We start from the raw sequence: 7,876 nt of genomic DNA, 5'->3' as shown, positions 1-7,876 counted from the left end.
AACAGGAGGAACCACCCTTCTCTGTCTTTTTTGATTGTGTCTACAACCATATCTACTCTATTATGTATGAGTATTGCAACTCCCCGTTTCTTCTCCTTTGCAGAGGATAGAAATACCTGCGTGAAATTTTTGTCGAAGTATTTTGGAAAACTGGTGGAGCTAAAATGAGTCTCTTGTATTAAGACCACATCCGCTCCCTTTCTCCTGTAATCCGTGAGGGCCACCTTTCTCTTACGGGGGCAGTTTAACCCTTTAGCGTTGTGATATAACCGTCAGCGTCATGGTGTGTGTCTTTTCTCACCTCTCGTCCGTCGAGATCCCATGCTAGGTGACGCGTCGACCCCCCGGGAGCCCCTGCCGTCCTGTGATGTCCTGCAGTGCCTCGGGCCACAACGTTGCTCCACCTAGGCAGAAGATAGGGGGGGAGGGGGAGGACACACAAGGGACAAAGGACACATAAGGAAAGATACACAAAATGGGAAAGAAATCAATGGCCCATGACCATTGTCCTTCCCATGCCTTTGGGATGTGGGGATCCCTTGAAGCCTCTTCCAGTACACCTCCCTCCGACCTGGTGGCTCCGATCCCACTCCTTCCAATGACTTTCTCAGACTTCGGGGTGAAAGCCCCGAGTCGAGGTTGTAGGCCCACGGAACCGACCAGACTGCAGCTCCAGCCGGCGACTGCAGCTCCAGCCGGCGACTGCGTCTGGAATTATCTTAGCAACTGTTGTTCTTATGATCATGACCTGCTACATGCAAGCTACCCTCTCTATGCTCCTCGATGGATCCCTCTTCATCTATATTTCCTAATATACAATATTTACTGTAGCTGTTAGATAGTGGCTGAATAGGTCCTGTGTGATGTCTAACCTATCCCCTAACTTTCGGTTAAATCTAGTTCTCATCTCATAATCCAATCTTAAACTCTTCTTGATCCACATCCGTCACGGTCCCTTCAGATTTGCAACTACCTCTGAATTTGCATGTAGTGTTACTCTCTATTCCTCGCTTTAGTTGTTCCTTGAGACTCTATTGAACTCTGTTTGTTTAACTTCAAACATTAACTACCAACTTTAACCTCAAACTTATTTAAACCCTACCTGCTACTCTAGTAACTTCGCCCTAATGTAAAGCTCGGGGGGCCTGTGTCCTGAATTATATACTCCCTCCTTCTCTGCTACCCTCAGCGTGAGTAGCTCGGAAGTGAGCCCCAGTAAATGGGAGATAGTAATGTGGGGGTTCTATGAGCAGGGAGCCCTGGTGTGCCTACTATGTCTCATGTATATGTCTAGCCAACTGCTACTCTCTCTTGCTAGGGGTGCTATGATATATTGCTGCGTGATTGGATTCTCATTTTTTTTTTTTTATGAAATATTTTTTATTTTTTGAGAGCCCCCTTAGCGTTCCCTTCCTCCCATACTCCTTTCCCTTTTCCTTTTACATTCCAGCTTTTTAATTTACTAATAGAGACAGTAGTCCTATATTCATGTTGCTGCTGCCCATTCCCCCACTCCCCCTCATCCCGTGTCGTGCATAGCCCACTGTGCCTTCGCCTTGTGGTGTTACTTCCGAGCTTTACTGCTGCCTCTGGTCCCGGCCAGTACCCTTTAGGAGACTTCCGGAAGGTAATCGTATAGTCATCCTCTCCATCCGGTTCCGGCGCTATTTTGTGTGTGGCAAGTCTCTTAGCGATCCGGCCTCTCGCGAGAAGTGGCACTTCCTCCTACGTCGCCATCTTGCTCCGCCCCCTCTCCAGTGTGGAGCGAAAGCCGATCCAAGATGGCCGCCATTCTCAGAGGAGCGCTGTCGGGGCTGAGGGACGGGAGCGTCAACTGACCTTAACAAGTCTTTAAATAGGCTCGCAACGACGAAACATCAACTGGAACAGGTAGGTGAAGGCACTGATCTGCAACTTGGAGCACAACCTCACTTTGGATTTCGGGATTGCTTTTTCTTGTCTCCTCTCCTGTTATCCTTCCAGGATGGTTCTGGGGCTGATCCCCCTGCGGACATCTCCTCCGGTATTTTGTCCTGGAGCCCCAATTTGGTGAGGAAATTTGCTCCATCTTCAGGGTGCCTCAGTGTGTTGGCCGCTCCGTTTTGGACCACCAGTAGCCCAAACAGGTGTTGCCTCCTGTACCGGGTTCCTTCCTCCCGCAGCACTTTGGTGACGGGGGCTAGCTGCTTCCTTTTTAAGAGGGTGGTGGGGGAGATGTCCTGATAGACTTGTATTTTATAGCCCTCGAATTCCACTTCACTCCTGGTCATTTGTCCGAACGCCTCCTTTATTCTGAAGAAATGGAACCGAGTGATAATGTCTCGTGGGGGGTCCCCTTGCTGAGGCCGTGACCTCAAAGCTCTGTGGCAACGATCCAGATGCAGGTCTTGTTCTGCTCGATCGGGCATTAAGTGTTTGAGCCATCTTCCCATAAACTCCTCTGGGTCTGTCTCGGTTTCTGGCACTCCCCTGACTCACACATTATTCCGGCGGTCTCGGTTGTCGGCATCTTCCTGCCTATCCATGAGATGCCTGACCGACTCTTGTACCTGCGCCACTTGCTTGTCGGTTCTGTGTAGCGCTTTCACTGTGGCGTCCATTTTCTTCTCTAGGGAGTCTGTCATCTCTCCGATCCCGCATATATCAGCACGCAATGCAGCCAGTTCCGTCTGTAAACATCTCTTGATATCGAGACAGAATTCCCTCATGTCCCTCCTTCTCAGAATCTGATTGTCACTGGGATTCTCCACTCTGTCTTCCTCCTCCGAGTCTGAGTCACTTTGCGCCATTCCCTCTTGGCTTTTGGCGTGTGCTGAGTCCCCTTTCGCAAAATAATCAGTCAGGACTGTGGAGGTTCACTTTGAATGGGTCCCTTTTGACATTCTGGCTATATAAGGCAGCTTTGGGTAAGGTTCTGGTGTTGGTGTTTACGCTGTGATGCTATTTTTTATTAAATTTGCCGCCGGCTGTGAACGGAGCTAATGGCTCATACGTCCATGCAGTTCAGCCGTCACGCCTGATTTTACATTTTAAGGCTTCAATCTCTTCAGTGGTGAATTTCTGTAGTATCTTGCTCTCCAATTCTGTGCTTTTTTTCTTTAGATATCAGTACTGTGGCAGTTTCTGGATCTCTTCGATGGTTAGGATTATAATATCGAAAGAACACTTATTCAGAATTCTCTCACATTTGTCACAACATCACTTATTAAGAACATATACAGACCAGCGCCCAAAAAGTCCAATAAGTCCCAAATAGAGTCCAAACAAATGAAGGGGGAGAGAATCCAGATGGTCCAATCACTGAAAGATCTCCAATCCGGTGGTCAGTGACATAGGGACAGAAACAAAAATAATATAAGTGTAATACGTAATATTAAAATTAAACAAACAACATAGAACACATAACAAGAGACATAACACTAAACAAACAAGCTGAAAATAAAATAACTATTTATTAAAACAAACGGAGCCTGATGCAGCGGGTCATCAGGAGGGTTAAAACCCAAAACCCTACTTACAGCAGGACTGGAATAACACGTGTGTGTGACCAAGTAAGGTAGACGCCGGCAGCAGTAAGGGTCCTTGCGGGCTCCCCAATGTGTGATATATGTCCCATTTTCCTCTGACTTCGGAGCACTCTCCAAGATGGATGCCGAGGAAGGGAAATCCACACACACCTACACACATGCAAAACAGCCTCTCTCGCAATGTCTCGATGACGCTGTTCTCTGCTTTACTTGACTGACACGTTCTCACAACAAGTACTTCTCCAAGGCGCCGTGACCTCTGACCCTACGTGTTTTGTGACTGACGTCACTACCTCAGGGGATGTTCCCCTGAGGAAGTGACGTCAGTCACGAAATGCATAGGGTCAGAGGTCACGGCGCCTTGGAGAAGTACTGGATTCTCCCCCCCTTCATTTGTTTGGACTCTATTTGGGACTTATTGGACTTTTTGGGCGCTGGTCTGTATATGTTCTTTGTGCTTTCTCTGGTGGTGTTCTGCTAGTGTTCCTGGCTGCCCTGCATACATTGTGTACTGTTACATGTTCTATTTAGTTTCTATATTGGTTGTATTTCTATTTTTATGGTTTGTAGCGCCTAAGCACTTTCTTTTGCGTTACAACATCACTTATTGTCACTAAATATTGTAGGCATTAAATTATCTTAACCCCAGAGTTATTTGTTTTACTCTAAAGTATTCTGCAAGAGTAACTCCACGCGGTGATTGGTCCCATCCCCTCTTCCATGCTTTCCTACGGTAGCGGGAAAGCTAGATAAGTGGCACCCGATTAGCGCTCCAGAGTTCATTCTGATCCTAACATGGTGGTGAACAAAGCGCTGAGCTCTGATGCTGTGCCACCTGAAAACGAGGCTGAGATCCTTGCCAGCGGGAAATTCAAACATGATTTGTGTTGTGGAACTGTGGCTCTGCCGGAGAAGCGGAGAGCAGGACTTTAAAGCAGGAGATTGGAAAGTCTTCTGCTGCAAATTTTTCCAGAGAGGTTTGGACGATCCCAACCCAATGGGGTGTGGAAGAAAACCCTTGGTAAGCCTTCAATGTGGTGCTCACTATAACGGTAGGGTCCCAGAAACCAGAGTATTAAAGGTAAGCCCACTCCCTGGCCCCATATCTGTCTGATGGATATACAGGATTACCTTGTACACCTATCTACCTGTGGCTCATGTGGCCAGCATGTTATGTGTAAACTTGTATTTTCTGTGAAATGTATTTGTGCCTGTGTAATTGTGTGTTTCTTTGTGTGTGTTTCTTTGTTCCCTGGGAATGCTAGGCTGGTAATACACTTAAAACAAAAATGTGTTTGTGATGCGTCAAAATCGGTCAGAATTCCTCCATGACATATGTAGATAATACTGGATAACATGAGAAAGTCCATGAATGATGTGGTAATTTGTCAGGTAAGGGCTAGGAGTCTAGTGAGGTCCACTTGACCATCACAGAAAGAAACCCCATAACGGCCCCTCCTAGTAACCAATAGGACGTAATAACAGGCACCGGTAACCATATACATATATGTGGGGGCACTATGGCCCTTTACCTTGGTGCTAGCAGTACTCCTCGATATCCAGGGCGTGCTGTTCATCCAGGTAAGTATGCAGCAAGAAGAAGAGTATAGATGTGTAGCACTGCCGCAATTTCCAGCTCCCAGTGAAACCGGAAAAATGATGAGGTAAGCTTTCAATTGAACAACAGGTCAGGTTTTATTGCAGGGTGGTGCAGCAAGGGGACAACGGAACAACACTAACGCACCTACGCGTTTCGTGCACTAAGCACTTTATCAAGGTGACAAACATACACAATACTGCATAATTTATACTCACCTGGACTGTGCCTCGCGCTACAGGGGGCCAATCTTTATGTATCATGTGTTCAGAATATCCACAGTGCTATTCATATGCTTCTTTAAGCAAGTGTGTCTTAAGGTGGGTCTTAAAGGTGGATAGAGAGGGTGCTAGTCGGGTACTGATGGGAAGGGCATTCCAGAGGTGTGGGGCAGTCAGTGAAAAAGGTTTTTTTTTTTTTTTTTTTCAACTTCAATTTTTTATTGGTGTTTTAAAGCATACAGTATATCACAACCCATTATAGAGTACACCATTTCTTTTGTTAGTAGAACAAAGAACACCATATTAAACACGACGAACATTGGGAATTACCTAACACAATAGACGCGACACACCAGACATACATGACATAGGGCCGGGGGGGGAAGGAGGAGGAGGGTGGGTGGGTATGAGGAGTCGTTGTGCGAGGTAAGGTGTCGACCTCTGAGGCTTTTTGGATCCGTCTTGGGTTCCTGTGGAGTCTCATTCCAACTTTTTCGCGGAGGGGGTTTAGCTTGAGCCCGACATATCTCTTCCCTAAGTGTGGTCGGGACCGTCGTCTGATGTCCGCCTACCTGTCCGTCGCTGTGTGATGTCGTGTCTCACTGCCCTCAAAGGAGAATGCATTTGTTGCTATCATTGGAAGATTGCTGTGGCACTTACCCCTGGAATATCTGTCTGGTCCAGCCATGGCGTCCAGACTTTTAGAAATTTTTTGCCGGTGTCATTAACTAGACTCGTTAATTGTTCCATCCGGCAGACATGCCAAATCCTATTTCTAATTGTGGGGATGATTGGTATTTTCTGTTGCTTCCATAATGCTGCGATCTCGCATCTAGTGGTGGTTGCCAAATGCGCGATCAATTTATGCGACGCATTTGATATACCCTGGATCCGCCTGCCCAATAGGAACCACGGGTCCAGGGGGATCTCCAAACCGAGAATCCTCTGTAGCCAATCTCTAATTTGTTCCCAAATCGGGACTACTCTGTTGCAGGACAACAACATGTGTTGCAAGTCCGCCACCTCCCCACACTGCTTTGGGCAGAGAGGGGAGTGGCCCCTAACAAATTTAGCTAACCTTAACGGGGTGTAGTACCAGCGCATAAGGACTTTATATGCGTTCTCCTTTAATGTGGTGCATATTGAACTTTTCGCCGCTCCCTGTATGATCTTGTCCCATTCCTCGTCCTCTAGCGTCTCACCTAAGTCTGATTCCCACTGTCTAATGTACGTGAATCGATGGTCATTGGGGGTCTCTGGACAGATCACTTCAATGTACATTCTAGATGTTAGTCCATTGTGTCCGTACCCCTAGAACACAGCTGCTCAAAATTTGTTCTTACAGGTCTAATTGGGGTTTTGTTATAGAAGTCTCTGATCTGAAGGTATCTAAAAAATTCCTTTTTTGATATCGCTGTTGTGGCCTTAATTTGGTCAAAGGTGTGTATATATTTGTTACCCTCCAGATCTTTGAGCCGTGTAATACCCGACTGTTCCCAAGCTAGCAAATTATTTCTATTCAGACCTGGAGCGAAGTCTGGGTTGCCAATGATCGGTGTCATAAGTGAGTCCTTGGGGGTTAGATTGCATCTGAATTTAGTGACCTCCCATACCTTTAATGAATTGACTATGGTCTGAAGTGGCGTGCCCATCTTGTTTAATCCCCTCTTGGGTATCCAGATCACATTATGTATATCAATAGGTGCACAGCAGTGTTTCTCTAATTCAACCCATCTCCTTAGTTGTGGGTCCATGTGCCACTGTGTAATTTGATTTAGTTGGGCCGCTTTATAGTAAGCTATCAAGCAAGGTACCGCTAGTCCTCCTCTAACGGTGGGTCTCTTTAAGATCCCCTTTGCGATTCTTGGGTTTCTCTTATTCCAAATGAATTTCATAATTTGGGACTGCAGAGAGAGGATGTCTGCTGTTACAAAAGGTATAGGTAGACTCTGGAAAAGATATAACATCCTTGGGAGGAGGCTCATTTTCACGCTATGAATCCTCCCGATCCATGAGATACTACCTTTCATCCAGGTTCGAAGATCCTCTCTCAGCGTCTTAATTAACCTGGGAAAATTGGCTTTGTATATCGTTTTGTAGTCCCGTGTAATATATACCCCTAAATATTTGATTGCGGAGGGTTGCCATTTGAAATTAAAGTTTATTTCTATCAATTTTTCCACCTCTTTGGGTACATTTATGTTGAGGGCTTCCGATTTGGCCTGATTGATTTTAAAACCCGAATTTTGGTTGAATTAACTTAATACCTCAAATGCATTGGGCAGGGATGTGAGAGGTTTTGACAGCGTCAAAATGACGTCGTCAGCATACAAGGCTATTTTGTGTGTTTGATCACCGATCGAGATTCCTGCAATATCTGGACTATGTCTGATGTGGGCTGCCAGGGGCTCAATACAAAAGGCAAACAACAGCGGGGACAGCGGGCACCCCTGTCTTGTTCCACTTTTAATACTAAATTGCTCGGAGGGGAATCCCTGATGTCTCACCCGAGCCGTTGGGCTCTCGTATAG

Source organism: Ascaphus truei, unplaced genomic scaffold, assembly GCF_040206685.1.
Source record: "Ascaphus truei isolate aAscTru1 unplaced genomic scaffold, aAscTru1.hap1 HAP1_SCAFFOLD_1198, whole genome shotgun sequence".
In the NCBI taxonomy this organism is placed as follows: Eukaryota; Metazoa; Chordata; class Amphibia; order Anura; family Ascaphidae; genus Ascaphus; species Ascaphus truei.
The sequence above is the reverse complement of the archived record's forward strand: the minus strand, read 5'-3'. Positions refer to the sequence as shown.